This window comes from Rhinopithecus bieti, unplaced genomic scaffold (assembly GCF_001698545.2).
Source record: "Rhinopithecus bieti isolate Rb0 unplaced genomic scaffold, ASM169854v2 scaffold_18504, whole genome shotgun sequence".
Lineage (NCBI taxonomy): Eukaryota > Metazoa > Chordata > Mammalia > Primates > Cercopithecidae > Rhinopithecus > Rhinopithecus bieti.
This window is the reverse complement of record NW_016809260.1, coordinates 748869-768413: the sequence shown is the minus strand read 5'-3', so window position 1 is coordinate 768413 and position 19545 is coordinate 748869. Positions and strand designations below refer to the sequence as shown.

Here is a 19545-nt window from a genome sequence, read left to right as displayed (position 1 = left end):
CTATTTTAAAATAGTAATTTACTATTTAATATTTAAAACCATTGGCTCTTTTAATGTATTTCACTGCTTGGTATTAGAATTTTTTATTTTAGAATAGAGTATATTTAAAGATGACTTTTGCTGTTAAATTTGACAGGCGTGGCAGGAGGCCAATCTAGTAAGCCCAAAGGGAGAATTCGCAGATTATGTAGGTTAAAGGAGCCCTGGAACTGACTTTCTATGAAGCCCAGCCTACCCAGACACATTCCTGCAGAGTGGAGATTTGCTTAAAGTTGACTGTTTTCTTCCTTCTGTACCATCTGATTCAAATCTACACCTGTCTTTTAAAGCTAGAGACGGTTGGATGGCAACTTAACCTTCAGATGGCTCACTCTGCTCAAGCAAAACTAAAATCTCCTCAAGCTGTGTTACAACTCGGAGTGAACAATGAAGATTCAAAGGTAAGAAATGGTATCCCATTAAAAGGATGTATTTTGTTTGTTGGGACTTAAACTTTTATTCTTAGCAGTCTTTGCTCTCTGGATTTAAATTTTAAACATAATTCAGTTAAACAATTATTAATAAGTGGATCTTTTTTGATAGATTTTGATGTCAGATTTAAATATCACTGTTATTTATCTCAAGAAATAGCTTATCTTGCAAAGTACCTTTCATGCAAAACATTTCATAATGTCTTCTTTTAAATTCTGCAGTGAAAAAAAAATGGTGAAGACCACATAAAATTATGATTTTAATGTTTTAGGTATTTGAGAATATTCCTGAGTGTTTCATGTTTTAAGCTGAATATATGTGGTAGAGGGAATATTGTTTGTTGTCCAGCTGGTGCCTGGAACAATAAATATGATGGAGACCTGAATTGTATTTTGTGTGTGTAGTAGTGTAGTATGCTTGCATGTGTTTAAATCCCAGCTTTTGAGAAATAGAATTTTTTTTTTATACCACAGGGTGATTTTACTTTATTATTAATTTCAGAACAACTTGAACATGATTATTAAAGATCAAAGCATTGCCATGAAATAGTTTTGTTACTGCAACATATAGGGAAATACGTCTTTCAGATATGACAAGAGCTTTTATCATATTTTATATTGTAATTGTCTTTTAAGATAGAAAAGGGGAGTGACTTTTCCTCCTAAGTAGATAAGACTATCTCATCTTCAGACAAAATAGAATTGAAAATGAGGTATTAGAGAATATCTGAGGAAGGAGATTACAGTGACTGAATGCGATAATAGAATAATGGAAGAAATGTTATTATTAATAACAGGAATTGAAGAATGGGAATATTATTACTTTTTTGTTAAAACTTTCACTATTCATTCTATTATGCACGTTTCTGGCTTCTTTCAGAAGTACCTAGCCCAGGTTATATGACAATAAAATTCTGTGCAGTTGACTTGAGTCTTATGTATAATGTATTAGTTTATTACAGTGTTTCAAAAGTATCATTTTATTTCACAGATTTTCGCTGGAAAGTAATATGAACTTAGTGGTTAGAGTCAAGCTGTTAGAGTATGTCTAGTGGTTTCCCTTTATCTGCAGTTTCACTTTCCGTAGTTTCAGTTACCCACTGCTGTTTGAAATAGGTGAGTACAGTACAGTAAGATGAGAGAAAGAGACTACGTCCACATAACTTTATTACACTATGTTGTTATGGTTGTTCTATTATGACTGTTGTTAATCTCTTACAGTGCCTAATTTATAAATTAGACTTTATCTTAGGTTTGTGTATATGGGAAAAAAACAGTATATATTGGGTTCAGTACTATCCATGGTTTCAGGCCTCCACTGGGAGTTTTGGAATGTATCCTCCCACCATGGGCAGGGAGACTACTGTGTGCTCTGCAGTTTAGTGTAGTGTAACCTTTGGCAAATTACTTAATCCTTGATTCTCAGTTTCTTTATCTGTAAAATATAGGTACTAGTATCTATCTATCCACACAATGTTTATGAAGACTAAATACCTAGAATATGTAAAGTGTTTAGTCCAGTGCCCAGTAGTACAGCATGTGCTCAATAAATGCTGGCTGCTACTATCATCATCAATAAAACTGTTTTGTTTCTAGCTAAAATAAAGAAATCAATCCATTTGTTTTAATTCAAAGTTCTCACTATTTCCTGATGAAATTATTACCTCTTCCCTTGTTCCTTGCATTCACTCCCCCCCCCTTTTTTTATTATATTTTCATATATATCCTTACTGGAAATTAGGGAGGGGAAAAGAGCCTGGAAAGTCCCTTTTATTTCTTCTGTGAACTGAGTAAGGTATTCCTTTAGGTATAGGATGATGATCTGGAACTCACTCGTGTAGACTGGAACTATTCCATGAGTGAAAATGCATACATGCACATTCCAAGTAGCTATATACTTCCTCTGTTTTACTTTTCGTGACTACCTAATGTTAAGTCTGCATAGCTAAAAGCATTTTATATGTTGGAAGTATACTATTTTCACCACATACATTGGATATGCTTTAAGCATCATGAGTTCAGCAATGCTTGTCTTTGGGATTCTCAAGTCCTCCTAGCTTCTTTGTTACATCTTCAAAGTATGCCTATGTGTCTGTTATCTTTTTAGGCAGTAGGAATAAAAGAATAATGCTTCTTGTAAGACAGCCATGTTAATAAGACATTCAGATTATTCAGGAAGATGTGAATATCTAGATGTGAAATCTAACTCATTTGAAATATGAGCTTGAGTACATTTATGTTTTTCTGTGTGTTTGTATTTTGAAATTTTGAATAAATGTATATATGCACCTTGATTAATCTTATAACTCTAGCAGAGCTAGAGCACCATTTTCATTAACAAATATGCTGAGGAAGAAGAGCAGAAGCACACGTACGTAAAAGATATTTCCCTTTCATCTTGTATGTAGACTTAAGTGACTTCTTTGTATTGCCTTTCTCTTTTATGGTATTGTACACATTTTGTGCCGGTGTCTTTTATCTCCTAAACAATAGACACATAATGAGGTATAGAGCTACCATCACCTAGGCAGAAACATACCATCTCCAAGTGATATGGTGTGCCCTAGCTATAAAGGACCGGTTAACTACTATACCTGTTCTCCTCAATGTACTGCTGGCTGGAATTACTGCTCTTTCTTTTGTTTACCTTCTCCTTGATTTTAGGATTTTGTATTCTGTTCTTTGTACTCTTCATCTTGTTCCTTGTGTTAATTTTTATGTGACTCCTGTTATTAAGGACCACTAACTACTTTTCTCTCAAATATTTACTTTGTTATGAAATGAGAATTCTTCACAGGTTAGAATATTAAGTAAAAGGAATGAGGGTATAGAGCATGTTTTAAAAAGCAAGTTTATTAAAGGAAAGGAAAGCTTTTACCAAAAGGGAGATTAAATGTTATCACTGCTTAGTTTAGGATATAAAGTATCTTAAAGTACAAAACTATCATACTTATGAAGTTGGTGTTTGTTTAAAACAGGAAGCATTGAGTACAGTTCTCACAAATGTGTATTTTACAGGGTAGTTATCCTGAAAATATACATATATTAAACTATTGGGAGGATTAGTGTCACTGTAAATTGTGAGGGAGTATTTTGGTGGTGTTTACTTTCGAGCTGTTGAACTGAAAACTTACTGTAATTCACTGAAGAGTGTGGTTTATGAGGAGCTCCTTGTCTTCTTTTTCCCTTCTAACATACACATGAAAAATGTAGCCTGCAGTGAAGTTTTAATTGCTATCACACTGGATAACACTGTTTGACTGTAGTCTCCTTTCTTAGAACACTTCTGTCTCAAGGCTTTCCTGTTTTGCTACTAATTTTATCACAAAAACTGGGTGATTGTAGCTTTCCTGCAGTATTTTGATATATATTCTAGTTGTTTTTGGTTAATTGTCTTAATGTTTGTCTACTGTGTTTTAGGAAAGTGAGATTATTTTCCTGTTCCACAGATACCTCAAATTGAGTTTTTCTGACTTAAAGTTTTTTCATTAGGGGGCAGTAGAGTGCTTGCTTACCGAGCCTTTTCCTGGCATTCACAGTGTTATTTGAAATAACATTTAAAATAATTTGTGAAGTCAGTAGTTGAAGGAAATGCTAAGTGTTTACATTTCTAATCTGTATAGAACAATAGAGTTCCCTTATTTATTTCCATAAACAAAATTAATGCTTATTAATCATTTATGTATAGAACAAATAAATGAAATCATCATGATTTGACTTTTGAAATTTGTATATGATCATTTGCCAGAATGAAATATATTAAAAGCTTTCTACATTATTGACTTTTTTGTTACATTATGTCACTTATATTAATTTCTTCATGAGAAAAAAGCATAAAATAGTCCGTAAGATAATTGAATGGCACTATTAGGTTATGATGTAACTAGTTCTAGGCCCATTGTAGTCAGCTGAAACTTCTTTATTTATAGAGAGTAATGTCATTTGTAACAAATGTTGATAATATTGTCTGACACCAACACTTTAACTTTGAATATCTTAAAATACTTTAATTTTGCTATTAGTCTTTGTACACTTTTTTCCCCAGTAAATTTCCTGTTAAAGACAAACCTGTTTTGTTAATACAGGGATTCCAAATTTTATTTGTACATCTTTGAGGAAGGATCCTTGTGTTTCATTTTTTTTTCTTTTGCAATAACTGTGGTAAAATCACCCTGACAGAACTTTTATTTATCTTAATGTTAAATTAGATTATAATCAGGTTGCAGAAAGTACTTTACGTAAAAGTAATTATGATTTTGAATGAATTTGGGACTCTTAATACTAGTTTTCTGACTTAGAGCTCTTCATTCTTATTTCCAAAATATGTGACAAATTCTATTAAGTGTGAAAAAATGGGCAAAAGTTCTTTTTTAAGTGTTTACTCTATGCTATACATGTTATCACCTCTTTTTATGTTTAAAACATCTCTTCCAGGCATGATTTCTTATTATTCTTATTTTATTGATAAGTGGAGATGTAGAAGCACAGAGAAGTTAAATAATATTCCCATGTTATACAGATAGTAAACAGTAAACCTAGGGTTTGAATCCAGGCAATTTTATTTGAGTTCCAGTTTATCAGTAGGATGCTGTATCATCTTGTTAATTTAATAACTTAGCAGTTGATCTTGTAATATGTGTATATGTTTCAAGGTGTTGAAAGCTATTCTAAAATGTAAAGTTGTTCATAGGATTATAGTTACATGGAGTCTAGATTTAATTTTTCTCTTTCCCCTTTATTTGACTAAGTTGAAACAATTTTACATTTTTAGTCCATTAGAAACACCATTTACTCTCATGTAGTAAGTAAAGTTATAAATGATGTCAGTTCAACAAAGGCTGCCTTTTATTAACAAATATTATTGTAAGGGCTACATGACATCAATGATGTTGATGTCTTGTGAGCAAATAAGCTATATCAGTTAAAAAGAAAAGATGCCCTCAGATCTATTTAGGACAGATTTCTCAGAGAAAAATAATGTATGCTATTCAAATCATGAATTCTTGTTATAGAAATTTACATATTTTCATCTTAAAGGTGGTGTTAGTATTAACTGATTTGGAAGGACCTTCACATTTTTTAGCGTTATGTGAGTTGGTCTGCCTTTTCCTTTTTTTTTTCTTGAGGTATCCCGTATCATATCTTTATTAGAATAAATCACACTAAAGAATACTTTCTCACCCTTGATTATACATGCAAATGAGATAATTCAACTGATAGGACATAATTCAAATATAAATAAAATCATTCTCTCACATATTTAACATTGTTGAGTGGCTTTTTAAGTTGTATATATTTAAGGTATACAACATGCTGTTTTGATATAAATATACATAGTAAAATGATTGCTACTATTAAGAAAATTAACCCATCCATCACCTGCCATAATTACATTTTTTTGTGTGTTTGGTAAAAGCACCTAAAATCTATTTTCCTAGCAAAATTTCAGTTTACGATACAATATTATTAGCTATAGTCCTCATGCTGTACATCAGATCTCCAGACTTATTTATCCTACATAACTGCAAGTTCATATGCTTTGACCTCCTTCCCATTTTCTCCCTTTCCTTGTCTCTGATAATCACTGTTCTACTAGGCATTTTGTAAAAATTCCACATGTAAGTGAGATCATGCAGTATTTTTCTTTCTATGTCTGGCTTATTTCACTTACCATAATGTCCTCCAGATTCATCTATTTTGTTGCAAATGGCACTATATCCTTTTTCAAGGCTGACTCATATTCCTATGTGTGTGTATATGTGTTTGTGTCTGTTTGTATATATGTATATGTATTTTTTCCTCTATTTTCTGACCTCTCAAATAGCATTCAGTACTGCCCTCCATCTTGAAATATTTCCTTCTCTTGTCCCACAAAGTGATCACCAGTGTTCTCCATGTCACTAACTTCATTTTTTAACACTATGAAGTGATTATAAGCTCAGGCTATGGAGTCAGACAGACCTGGGTTCAAATTATGGCACCATCAATTAATGCTAAATTCAATAAAGTTAATATGCACTGACTTTTTAAACATCTTGAATTCAGCTCAAGATGAATCAAGAAATATTTTTTAAACATTTACTACATGTGAGTTACTAGGCAAGGTATTTGTGATATAGGCAGGTTTTATTTTCTGTCATGGAGCTTATGGGCTAGCAGGAAATACATATGTTAAGCCAATAAATGTAAGTTTGATGACGAGTACAAAGGAGGAAACATGGAAACCAATAGCAAGAAATTAGAAACTGTGACAGGCAGAGAAGCTTTCAGATGGAGGAAAAAACACCTGAAAGAGGACAGAGGTTTATTTTTTGAGCATTTCAAATATGGAGGTACCTGAGATATCCAGGTGGAGATTGTCAGGTTGTAGTCTGAGACATGGGAGAAAATTGTAAACTAGAAATTGAGGTTTGGAAATCATTGAGATTATAATTTCAGTCTTGGGAATGGAAGAGATCACTCAGAGGATACAGTAGAACTAACATTTAAATGACAAGTAGAATTGAAACAGCTTATGACAGTGATTGGGAAGGAATAGCCAAATACCAAAGGAAGAGAGCATCTTAGGGGTGAATCATGTCACATGTTGCGACTAAGTAAAGTTGGAGGGAAGCAGGGGCAGAGAGAGAAGATAAGAATTCTGACAGCCATGAAGTAGGTGCTAGTATTTTCCTATTAAGTAGGTCAAGAAACCCAGACTCAGTGGTTAAGTGTCTTTCTCTAAATTGGATACTAGAAAGAAAGTGATGGTGCCGTAATTTGAACCCAGGTCTGTCTGACTCCATAGCCTGAGCTTATAATCACTTCATAGTGTTAAAAAATGAATTTAGTGACATGGAGAACACTGGTGATCACTTTGTGGGACAGGAGAAGGAAATATTTCAAGATGGAGGGCAGTACTGAATGCTATTTGAGAGGTCAGAAAAGAGAAGAACAGACATGTGACTGTTGGATTTCGTAAAATGGACTTCTCTGATGACCTAGACAATTATGATTTCAATAACAATTGAGAGGAGGAGAAAGAAACCTGATTGGGATAAACTGACTAAAGAATATGAGGTGAGAGTGGAAGCAGTGATACAGGTAACTGCTTCGGAAATAGGACAGTTGATGTAGGGGAATGTGGATTCAGTGACTGGAGATATTAGAGGAGGTTTGTATGCAGATGCCACAGATCCCCTGGGGGAGAAAATGATGCAGAATGGAGAAGGATATATTAATACATTTCTTGAGAAAGTGAAATGTGAGATTCAGAGCACAAATGGAAAGGTTGGATTCAATCAGAGTGGGAACATTTCTTTTGTCTTCATAGAGAGAAAAGAGGATGGGTTAGGGAGGTGGTTTTGATGGTGGAAAGAGAAAGTTGTAATGATCTGATTGCTTCTATTTTCTCAATGCTGCTGTCATGAGATTGGGAGAATGGGGTGGTCCTAGTAGGTTTGAAAACAGAGGACAAAGTGTGACATAGTTATTTTGGATATTGGACAGTTGAACAAAGTAGGTAATTTTAGGGTATTTTACTGTTACTACACAGAGCTGATTGCCCAATTGTGATTTGTGGTCATGAATTTGAGATGAGGACTGTTGGCAGGTTGTGTATTTTTCTTCATCTAGTTTTAATTGCTCAGGTGCACATGTGGAGTAGGTGGATAATTGGGTTTAATCATGCTTTTATCTTTGCCAGGTGTTCTTAGTAAAGGGTGGAAAGGACAAAGGGCGTGCCTATGTCTACGAAAGAGTACATTTTAGTAACTGGCCCTGGAGTCTAAATTGGGCCAGGTGGTGAGTATTGTGTGTGTGTGTTCAGGGATAGGATGGTAAGTGATGAGAGGGAAAAACTATCTAGAAATATGCTGGAACCTAGCCATAGTCTCTGATAGGATTAGGCTTTGTGTCCGCACCCAGATCTCATCTTGAATTGCAATCCTCACAATCCCCATAATCCCCGTGTGTCAAGGGAGAGACCAGGTGGAGGTAATTGAATCATGAGGGTGGTTCCCCCGTGCTGTTCTCCTGATAGTGAGTGAGTTCTCGCGAGATGTGATAGTTTTATAAGGGGCTCTTACCCCTTGCCTCGGCACTGCTCCTTCCTGCCAACTTGGGAAGAAGGTGTCTTGCTTGCCCTTTGCCTTCTGCTATGATTGTAAGTTTCTTGAGGCCTCCCCAGCCATGCTGAACTGTGAGTCAATTAAACCTCTTTCCTTTATAAATTACCCTTTCTTGGGCAGTTCTTAATAGCAGTATGAAAATGCAGTAATATGGCTTCCCTTGAGGTTTATAGAGGAGCCTCATGTAGATGCATTATTTTCCAGGATCACTCAGTGACTTTTAATTTGAGTCTTGAGATGTCTATGGCTTGATCAGGTGTATAGTTTATCTGTTAAGAGAGAGAAGTGGATACATGTAAAACTTGAAAGCTAGTCTTTTCTGAACCTTTACCCTGCATCAGCTTGGAAACTGAAGTGGTCTAATTATATGAAGATTTATTCTGTATCCTGGGAATTCACAATGTGTGTCCAGTGGCTACTCCTTGATCTCTTGCTTCCTTGGTTGATAATATACCCAGCATCTGCTGGAAATAGTAGAGTATTAATTTCATAATGAGCCCACTACGTCAGTGATACTATATCCAGAAATGAATTAAAATGTGAGAATTTTGTATGTTGTTTGAATTATATTAGCTTTTGAACATCAGTGGTGATTTTTTGAATTGCTTTTCTGAATCTGGTATTATAATTTTGAGGGTATTATTGTAAATTTTACTTCAAGACAAAGATGTCTAGATTGTTTTCTTATAAGTAATTTGCATTATTGGATATTGAATCCAGTCCCAATTATTTTGGCAGTAAAAGGGGTTGAGAAACACTCTTTTTTCCTGGCATAGTTTAAATAAGATTTTAAGCATGTTTACAATGTTAGTTACTATGTGACTACTTAAATATGTCTTTAATGGATTGTGCGGATTATAGTCTTTTCAGATTTTTTCTTTCCTTTATATGAGAATTATTTAGAGGAAGTTAAACTTATATGAAGAGGAAGAATAATTGTAACTATATATTTCTCAGAACAAATTATTGGGCACTTTTGGCTGTTTTGATGGTATTGGGAAAAGTGAAGGTTCTTCTATTAGGTTTTCATATAAAATATTTTGTTTTCAAAGTTTCTCAGCTGTCCTTAATATTTATGATCCAAAGCTGCAATCTTTCAGAAATGCCATGTCTGTATTTTAAAAAGCCAAAATACTTTAAGGATTTAATCAGATCCTCAAGTCTTATATCACAGGGCTTACTTGGAAGTGCGGCCATCCCAAGATGCCTAATGATTATGAGTCTGCTTTGGGCGTTTTCTCTTTTGGGTATTTAGCATCAGCCTAGCACCATCAGTTCTGTGTTTTTGGACTGTATCTGTATGATATATTTGAGGATCTGCTGAAGACAGCCGTTTGGTTAGTGCACAAGGAACAGTCAATTTTATTACTTTATCATGTGCTGGAGAATGATATTCATAAGGCAGTGGGAATATACCATAACTAGGGCCATCGATGAACAAAGGGATAGAAATAGGGTTGATGAAGCAGTATTATCCTTTATCTCACCAATTATCCTACTGTTTGCTGCCAGCACAAAGGAGAAACAGGATTAATATCTAATTTTTACAAACCCTTTTAACTTGCTTGTTTCATAAATGTTTGATTCCTAAGTATAATCAATGAAATAGCAAATTATACAGTATTTTTAAAAATATCATATTTTAAGCTTTTAAAAATTGGTTGACTATCTGGAATTTATATAAATTTTGCTTATAGTCAATAACCGCTATTACGACATCAGTGAAACTATATGTTGCGATTGTTGTGGCTGGTTAACTAAAACATGTATTTCACAAATTACATATACTGGGTGAAGATGAAATGTAATAGTAAATGAATGTGTAGAAAGAAATTGTTGTTTATAAATTTCATGTTTAAAGAACCTTGATTTTATCTTTTTAAAAATTCTTTTGTACTTTTAAAAAATTACACAGGTAATTTACACTGAGGACAAATCAGAAAATGTAAGAAAATAAAATTCACCTACAATCCTACCTAGAGGTAATCACTTTGAGTGACATATTTAATTGGCATATATCTTTCCAAATCTGTCCATTGTAAACTAGTTGTCTTTCCCCATAAAGCATTATATTGTAAACAACATATTTTATTGTCAGTAAATGAGCGTCTACTCAGCAACATCATTTTAAATGACTACATAGGATACTGTTGTTTGTATGTTCCATTTCTTATTTCTTTTTTTGGTAAATATGATTTATTTATTCGAATAGTCCTTCAGCAGTGCATTTGCCTTTAAAGCCATATTTAAAATACTGTATACTAACGTGTTGACTAAAGTGATGGAAGAAGATTTTAGAAATTCTGTTCATGTAAATTCTGTTGGAATTCTAGTTATTGCTAAAATATCAGATTTTATTGCTGGGAGACTTCCTTTTCAGGGATTAACATGTTTAGACATAGAGTTTAGAATGTCTTTTAAACCGATGTGTGTGTTTATTAATTCATGGGGTTTTTAAACCATGAGATTTTGCTCCTTCCCTTTCCTCCTCTCTTTCTCTTTCCCCCTCTTGATTTCTTCTTTATATTAGAGTAGATATGTAGTCTCTTTCAGACATAAAGAAGTTCTACCCTATCCATTATAAAGGGGTAATTTTACCCATATTTAATGTGCTGCTACTTCCTTGGTGAGAGCAGTACCATAAATATCCCAGCATAACATCTTTGTTGTTCTCAACAGTAAAATGACCAGAATTGTCCAGGTACAACTTTATTTATGGAATTAGCAAAGGCTTGTGAAATTTTCTAACCAAAAGGGATCTTAAGTGGATTTGTCAATGGATTCTTTTTTTTTTTCTGCCAATGGATTCTTAATATGATACCAAAAGCATGAGCAACCAAAGAGAAAAGATAAATTGGACTTCATCAAAATGGAAAACTTTTGTGTATCAAAGAACATTGTCAAGAAATTGAAAGGACAACCTGGAGAATGGGAGAAAACATTTTAAAGTTACATAAATTATATTATGGGATTTGTATTTAGAATGAATAAAGAACTCTTACAACACAATAACAACAAAAAAACATGAAACCCTAATTTTATTTATTTTATTTATTAATATTTTTTCAGATAGGGTTGCCCTGTCCCCCAGTCTGGAGTGCAGTGGCATGGTCATACCTCACTTCAGCCTCAGCCTTCTGGACTCAAGTGACCCTCCTGCTTCAGTATTCCCAGGTGGCTGGGACTACAGGCACCTGTCACCGTGCCTGGCTAAATAAATAAAATTTTTTTGGGAGAGACAGGAACTCACTTCGTTGCCCAGGCTGGTCTTGAACTCCTGGGCTCAAGCTATCTTCCCACCTAGGCCTCTCTAAGTGCTAGGATTAGAGGTGTGAGCCACTGTGCCTGACCAGCAATCTAATTTTTAAAATGGGCAAAGGACTTGAATAGATATTTCTCCAAAGAAGATTTGCAAATGGCCAATAAACATGAAAAGATGCTCAACATTATTAGTCGTTATGGCAATGGAAATCAAAACCACAACGATATATCATTTCATACCCACTAGAATGGGTATTTTTTTTTTGATAAGGAAAATAAGTGTTGGAAAGGATGTGGAGAAATTGGGACACTCATAGTTGCTGGTGGAAACATAAAATACAGCAGCTTCTGTGGAAAACGTTTGGTGGTTCCTCCAAAATTTAAATATAGAATTACCCTAAGACCCTGCAATTCCACTCCTAGGTATATACTCAAAAGAATTAAAAACAAAGGCTCAAACATGAACATGTACACAGATATCTATAGCAGCACTATTCATAGCTAAAAGGTAGCAATAACCCTGTCTCAGTCCATTTGTGCTGCTATAACAAAATACCTGAGATTAGGTAATTTATAAGAAACAGAAATTTATCTCTTACAATACTGGAGGCTGAAAAGTTCAAGATGTAGGAACTGGCATCCAGTGTCTGGTGAGGGCCTTCTTGCTGTGTCTTTACATAGCAGTAGAGCAAGAGGGAGTGAGCACACCCTTTCCTTCAAGCTTTTTTAAGTGCCTTAATCCCTTCCATGAGGGCTTTGCCCTCATAACTGTATCACCTCTGAAAGGCCCTACCTTTTAATACTATTATGTTTGTGATTTTGTTTCAACGTATAAATTTTAAGGAATGCATTCAGATCATAGCAAACCCAAGTGTCTATCAGTACATGATAAACTGTGTTATATATATAGAATGGAATATTACTGAGCTGTAAAAAGGGTTGATGATATGTGCTATAATGTGGATGAACCTTGAAAATGTTATACTGTGTAACAGAAGCCAGACACAAAAGATCACTTATTGTATGAATCCATTTATATGAAAAATCCGAGTTAGGCAAATCCATAGAAATAGCAGATTTGTAGTTGCAGGGTCTGGGAGGAGGAAAGAATGGAGAGTTGACCTTAATGGGTATGAGTTTCTTCTTGGTGTGGTAAAAGTGTTCTGGAATTAGAAAGCATTGTTGTTGTATTGGAAGCTACTAAATTGTACACTTTAAAATGATTAAAATGGTAAATTTTATAAAAAGGCACACACACACATCCCTCTTAGAAATAAATCAACCCTTTAAGTTTACTGATGAGAAAATTCAGTCCCAGTGAGGTTAAATGATGTGTAAGTTGATTATTGGCACAGCTAGATGAGCACTTAATCTGATATAACGGAGAGAACATTGGACTTGAAGTGAGAAAGCTGAATTTAAATTTTTAGACTGTGGGAAATTTTCTGTGGTAAATACCCCAGTTTGAAAATGTGTTGGTAATACTTGCCTTGTAGGGTTGATAGAGTTAAATGAAATAATGTTCGTGAAATGCCCATTATGGCTCTCACATCCTAAGTGAGATGTGACTCAAGTTAATGTTAGTTGAATTTGAATTTGCAGTGCTGTAGTTTATTATCAGGAACGTGAGTTGCTCTGGAAAATAATTTTTATGATGAATATATGATCTTGAAGAATAGCTGAATACTGGCTTGGTGGGTTGTACAAGAATTTGCTCTTTGAAAACAAAACAAAACAAAACCTGTGCAGTAGTACAGTAATCTGCTTTTTAACCTGGCTATTAGAATTGAGACTGAGTTGTCTGTAGCCATCATTTTTAACAAATCACTGTTCCTTTTCTCTTTAGTAGAAATGATTCTTAAATGAATATAGAGGAAGAATACCACTTCCTTAATTACTAATATTCTATTGTAGGCTGCTTGAACTCCCTCCCTGTGGGATTTTTTTTCACAATGACCTTTCAGAGAGTATGAGCTGTGAAAGAAGAAATCCACAGGGATAGTATGGCAATGTGCCAGCTGTAAATGTAGACCAAAAATTTGGCTTCTATGTCATCATTCTCAATTTTAATACTTTGTATTTACTTAGTAGCTTTCAGCTGTAGGACTCAGAAGTCTACACATAGCCTCAAAACACTGCATTGAGACAGGCATAAAATAATCATTATTTTTTGCTAAAAGAGGAAGTAAGTGAATGGTATTACTTAATTTTCAATTTTAGATTAAGAGAATAAATAATCTTTTAAAATATGCTGCTAGTTACAGCATGGTCTTTTTTAAAATGAGAAACCAGAAGTTTTCTCCATCATGTTAATGATGGTCCAGTTTTCATCCCCATTTTAATTTGGTTATTTTGCCACCTTTTACTGATTGTAATTATGTGTTGACCTCATTTGATTCTAAAGTACAAGAAAATATGAAAATTATAAGCATACACCTTAAGTAGTTTCATTGACCTATTCTAATTTGTGAAATTTTTTGCTATAAACAGATGAGTACAATAATTTGTAGATAGCTTCGTGAGTGGGTATTTTGTTTCCAGCTATACAGAAGTTGCATAATAGCTAACCACTCAGGTATTTTAGATTGACATGGTAGTGACTGTTTAATAGTAAGACAGAGGCTACCACATAATAGCATATTTGTGCATCTTTTCAACAGTACACATGAATGACTTTTATGAATAAAATAGTGCTACCTAATTCTATATATTTTGGCTGTATGTTTCCTAAAAGCGATAATCTTTGGAGACTGACAGATCTTATATAGGTTAAGATACAAGATAAGTTTAAAAATACAAGTTAAAATGGAATCTAATTAATAGTAATTCCTGAAAAAGTATAAGCATTTCTCATGAGGACATTTTCTGTCAAGAGGTGAGTGTGGGTCAGAGCTCCCCTTTGGAGGCTGAGGGATGTCTGGTTTCTTCAAAATATTATGTAAAATTTGCAAGTGGCTGAGCTACGTTATTGTTTCTTCTGTGGATAAGGGCCTGCTGCCTTGAATTCTAGTCAGCCTGGGTGGGTTGGGCTGATCAAAGCCGAGAGTCTTGATAGCTGCAGAGCACACAGTAGTCACTATACCTGATACCACCATATTCAAAAACAATAATGATCATAGATAAGCATTTATTGACCAATTAATATGTGCCAGGTATTGTTCTGTGGGCTTTTATGTTTTTTTTCTCATTGGTCCTTTGCAATTAATAAGCAGTGAGTTGCTTCTTTTATTGGCCCAGAGGGGTGAAAATAATTTGCAGCTTAATAAAGTAGCCACTTTGCTTCCATAGTGATTGCTTTGCCACCTGTTTAAGTGTGGTCCATGGCTTCTCTAATAAACCCTATTCTCATAATCTTTATCTTGCTCTTAAACATTTTGTTTTGATACCCATGAAACTCTCCTCAGGGTAGATGATTTATTTCCATTTGCCAAATGTGAAGAGTGAGAGAATGACCTTGATAAAGGGTTGGGTTGAGAATTGTTCCTGTTTTTTTTTTTTTGTTGTTGGGGCTTTCTGGGTGATGGAGCACTTATAGTACTAGAGAATCAGAGAATTTGGGGGCATAAAATAGAATCCATACTGAATTTTTTTAGAGCTTAGCTACTCAACTGCAATACAAGTAGGCAGGAGGTCAGCTGAGATACTGATTGACTTCATATGCCCTTGGGCTGCGTGAGCTGCGTTGTTACTTAACTGCTTTGTCGAGTGTAAACATTATCATTTTCTGTCAGTGCCAGAATGTGAGTTAGGTTTGGGAAGCATAATTTCACTTAGAAATGGAAAGAAGAAGAAATTTTATTTTTTTACTTTTATTTTTAACCTAGTTCTCTCTCCCATTGTTTAATTGCTGATTAGATCTATATAACTATTCATATTGGATTTATAACTTGAAATTTATACTGGGTAGTTTATTGTTAGTGATCTCAAAAGTTAATAGCAGCGACTTTCATAAAAGTGTAAACATTTCCTGAGCAATGCAGTATGTGGCCACCAATCAGTTGTGTTAGTTGACAGAGGGCAAGCATGACCTGTTTTCTGAGAGTGCTGTTCACCTGGGTGCTTTTCATTTTCAATACTCCTTTTGGAGAAGTTTGGTTTACTAGTAGTTTCAGGTAATCTTTGGAGCTCTGATATACAAATTCTTTCAGATAGTTTAGGTAACACTTATACATTAAGGGATTTATGTGGCAAGTTGGCCCAAAGCCATATATAAAGGCCACCTTTATTCGTCACACATAGTTTTCCTTAATCCTCATCTCTGCCAGCCTTGACCACAGAACTTACTTTTCTTTTTCTTTTTGCACATAATTTTAAAATGAGTGATAGCCCCCCCCTTTTTTTTAAATATACGGTGGGATCTCATTTTAGGGAGGGATGGAATTTAGGGTCTCACTTTAGTGCAAAAGGTGATAATCTCAGAGACAAGGCTGTTCTTCAGAGGGAGAAGGAGTGCCTTGGGAAGGTACCACATTGAATCCCAGTATAACATTTCTAAATAAGTCTGTGGCAGCTATGTTATTTTTCTTTAGCAGTTTTGTTGGAACTGTTGCTATTTCTTCAGTTAAGCACTCAGAATACATGTATGTATCTTTTAACATTGGTGTCATCTTTAGCACACATGAGATCCTGGAAACGCACAAGACCTTGGCATGCATTGACTGAGTAAACAGCAGATTCATCTTTTCCATCTTACACTCACTCCAGAGCTTACACTTTTTCAGGGGAAGTGTGGACTTAATTGTCTGGATTATTTAGTTATACTGTTTCTGGTTGCAGAGTTTATAATTGAATTAATACACGTGAATCGTAGTTAAATTCACATAACTAGGAAGTTTCTATTAACGGGTGACTTGGGTTGTTTGTGCGTCGTCTTTACGTTTTACTTACATATGCCATCAGGATCTTCAGAGTCACTCTCATTTCTTTGAATTTAAAAGCACTACTATTTTCATTAAGAAAGCCTCCTATTTCCGTTTTCTACTGATTTATAGCATCAGAGCCTGTTAGGAGAGATAAAAGGTTCTTAAATATATGTTCTATATTTGTTAGATATATGTTTGTAAAAACTTTGTAGATAAATAGACATCCTGTGTATTCTGGTGAGAAAAAGAGGATAGTATAGATGATAGGTGCTAATTTTTAAATTGACAAAGGGAGGAATGTGACTATATTGTTTTAATGAGCGCCTAATTTGAAGAATTCTGACATGATTGTTTTTTCCCCTCCACATACATTGATTGTGATTCTTTTGCTTTCAGCCAAATTATTTTAATTAGATTTAGATTCAAGTATGACTGCCTCTCACAGTTTCTACTCTTGTAGGCTTTACTTACACTGCTTTAGACAATAGGGGTTTACCTTTATATTAGTAGCATTAATTATCCATTAATTTTTCTTCATTTAAAACCATTAAATTTAATATATCACATTTTTTAGTATAAGAAGAAATTATAGAAGTCAATTATCTTAAATTGAGGTCCTACAATTTTTGAGAAGTATAAGTTTATTATATTTAAAAAGGTCTAGCTGAGGATTACTATTTTTGGTTTCTTTTTTCTTCATGTTAATAATAATGTAGAGAGTGCTTATATTTTGTTACTAAATAGTTGTGTGCCCTAAGACCAACACCTCCCTGACCTTCCTGCATTTATGTACGAAATAAAGGGTTAAGCTGTCCTATTATCCAATTCCAAAATAACTCCGTATTATGTTTTTGACAAATAATAGAGAATAAGGTGAAGGACCAGTGGTGGCACTGGTATGTAGTAAAAACAGCACAAACTTGGTTATCACACTGTCTGACGCTTCGGAAGTTGCTGGAGGTTGTCAAGCAGATTACTTACCTGATTGAGGCTCAAATTCTGATCTGAAAATTGGGACAGTAGCTACCTCACCAGGTTGTTCTGGAAATTAAATATGATAGCAAATCTAAAAGCATCTATTCCAGTGCAGTTTCATTCATTGGTATCTTCATTTCCTTGAAGATGTCTTTCCAGATTAGGGCTGGAGAATTAAAATGCCCAGCTTCTTACACCACCGTTATTTGAGCTGGAAAATATGCCCTTTAAGCAACATTTTCATCCTACTTCACATCTATAGGAAGTTGGGGGCCTGGAGGCCTTTTGAATTTCGAATACTTTCCATCTCTTTTAGTCTAAGTGGTATCACTTTGGCCAATACAACTCTTAAGATTTTTTGTAGGCCTTCTTTAATCTAATTCCATAACCCCCTCAAGTTGGAATAAGTTCTTTATAATTCTTTTAGAGACATTAACAAAGGGTTTTACAGTTACTCTTCTGCTTTGATCTACTGTCCCAGACTATATTGTATTTGGAGACTGTTTTGCCAGCTTATACACTGGAGATGAGAAGCAGTTGTGTTTTGCAACCCTGCACAGTCCTTGCCCCCCTTTATTTTTTCTAAATTCTCCTTGTAACTGATGAGTTTTCTGTTTAGCTCGTTTCTTTGTTGCCATATTGCCTTATGGTATACAGTTAGGAACAATCAGTTTATTTTCAATATTCTGCCTAGAGATCTCAGGCAAATCCAAATGTTTATTAAGTAAATATTTCATCCTCTGAGTTTTATAGGGAACACAATTTTGCCATTTTTTTGTTACTACATATCACAAGTTCCTATTTTTTTAGCCTCTGATAACAATTTTTTAATGAATTTCTAATTTTTCTGAATAGATTGCTCACTGTTTTTCAAGCCGAAGGCCACTGTTTAATTCCAAAGCCAATACTACGTATTTTATTTTTTTAAAATTATGGCAGGACCTTACCTTTGGTAACATCAGTTAGCTATTGCTAATAACATACCATTTCAAAATTTAATGGTTTAAAACAATAACCATTTATTATTGTTTACAAGTCTGTAGGTGGGCAAGGTAGTTGGCTGGCTGGGCTTGGCTGATCGAAGGCTGACTTGCTCATGTTTTAGCAATTTGCCAAGTCTAGTTTGGGATGATTTTAATCAGTGGGATGACTGGACTTTATGTCTGTTATCATTTAGCAGGTTACCCTGGGCTGTTCACTTCGTTCAGAGAGAGCACAAAGGACATAGGATGGGCCTTTTGAGATCTAGTACAGAACAGGCACACTGTTATTTTCATCATATTCTGTTGGCCAAAGGAATTTGAAAGAATAAGCCAGATTTAAGGAATAGGGAAGTAGATTCTAATTGTTGATGGAACATGCTGCAAAGTCATACTTCAAAGGTTATGTTTATAGTGAGAGGTGAAGATTTGGAGTCATTTCTGCAATCTACCAAAATATATGTGTTTAATTTTAAAGTAGTTGTACAGTTTATACTCCCACCAGCAGTGAATACAAGTTGTGATTGTTTTACATCATTTCCAGATCTTGCTAGTAATAGTCTTTTTAGTTTTAGCTATTTTGGTGGGTGTCTAGTGGTATTTTATTGTTGTTCTAATAGTTTTTTAATTGCTAAGATGGCTTGCCTTTACTTTTTTTTTTAGTCAACTATTTGAATATCTACTTTTGTGAAAGGGGAGGGGAGGTGTGCCTCCAAAGTCTGTGTTACCTTCTTGGGCTGCCATTTCTTCTAGATCCTGGCCTGTAAATCATTACTTTGTTGTTAACTCTCCAAGGCTTTCAAGCAGATCCTTGCCCACCTGCCTGCCTGCCTGCAGATTCCTTCCTTCCTCCCTCCCTTCCCCTTCCCCCTTCCCCTCCCTTCCTCCC

At 34.6% G+C, this 19545-nt stretch overlaps 1 long non-coding RNA gene across 1 annotated transcript in view; it reads left to right on the top strand.

Annotated features, from left to right (window-relative positions):
• The first annotated feature begins 322 nt into the window (after positions 1 to 322).
• The window catches only part of LOC108540025 (uncharacterized), a 152883-nt gene continuing 133660 nt past the window's right edge, over positions 323 to 19545 (top strand). Inside the window, exon 1 of the long non-coding RNA XR_001888557.1 lies at positions 323 to 440. This is a non-coding gene — a long non-coding RNA (uncharacterized LOC108540025). The remainder of the gene's footprint in view (positions 441 to 19545) is intronic.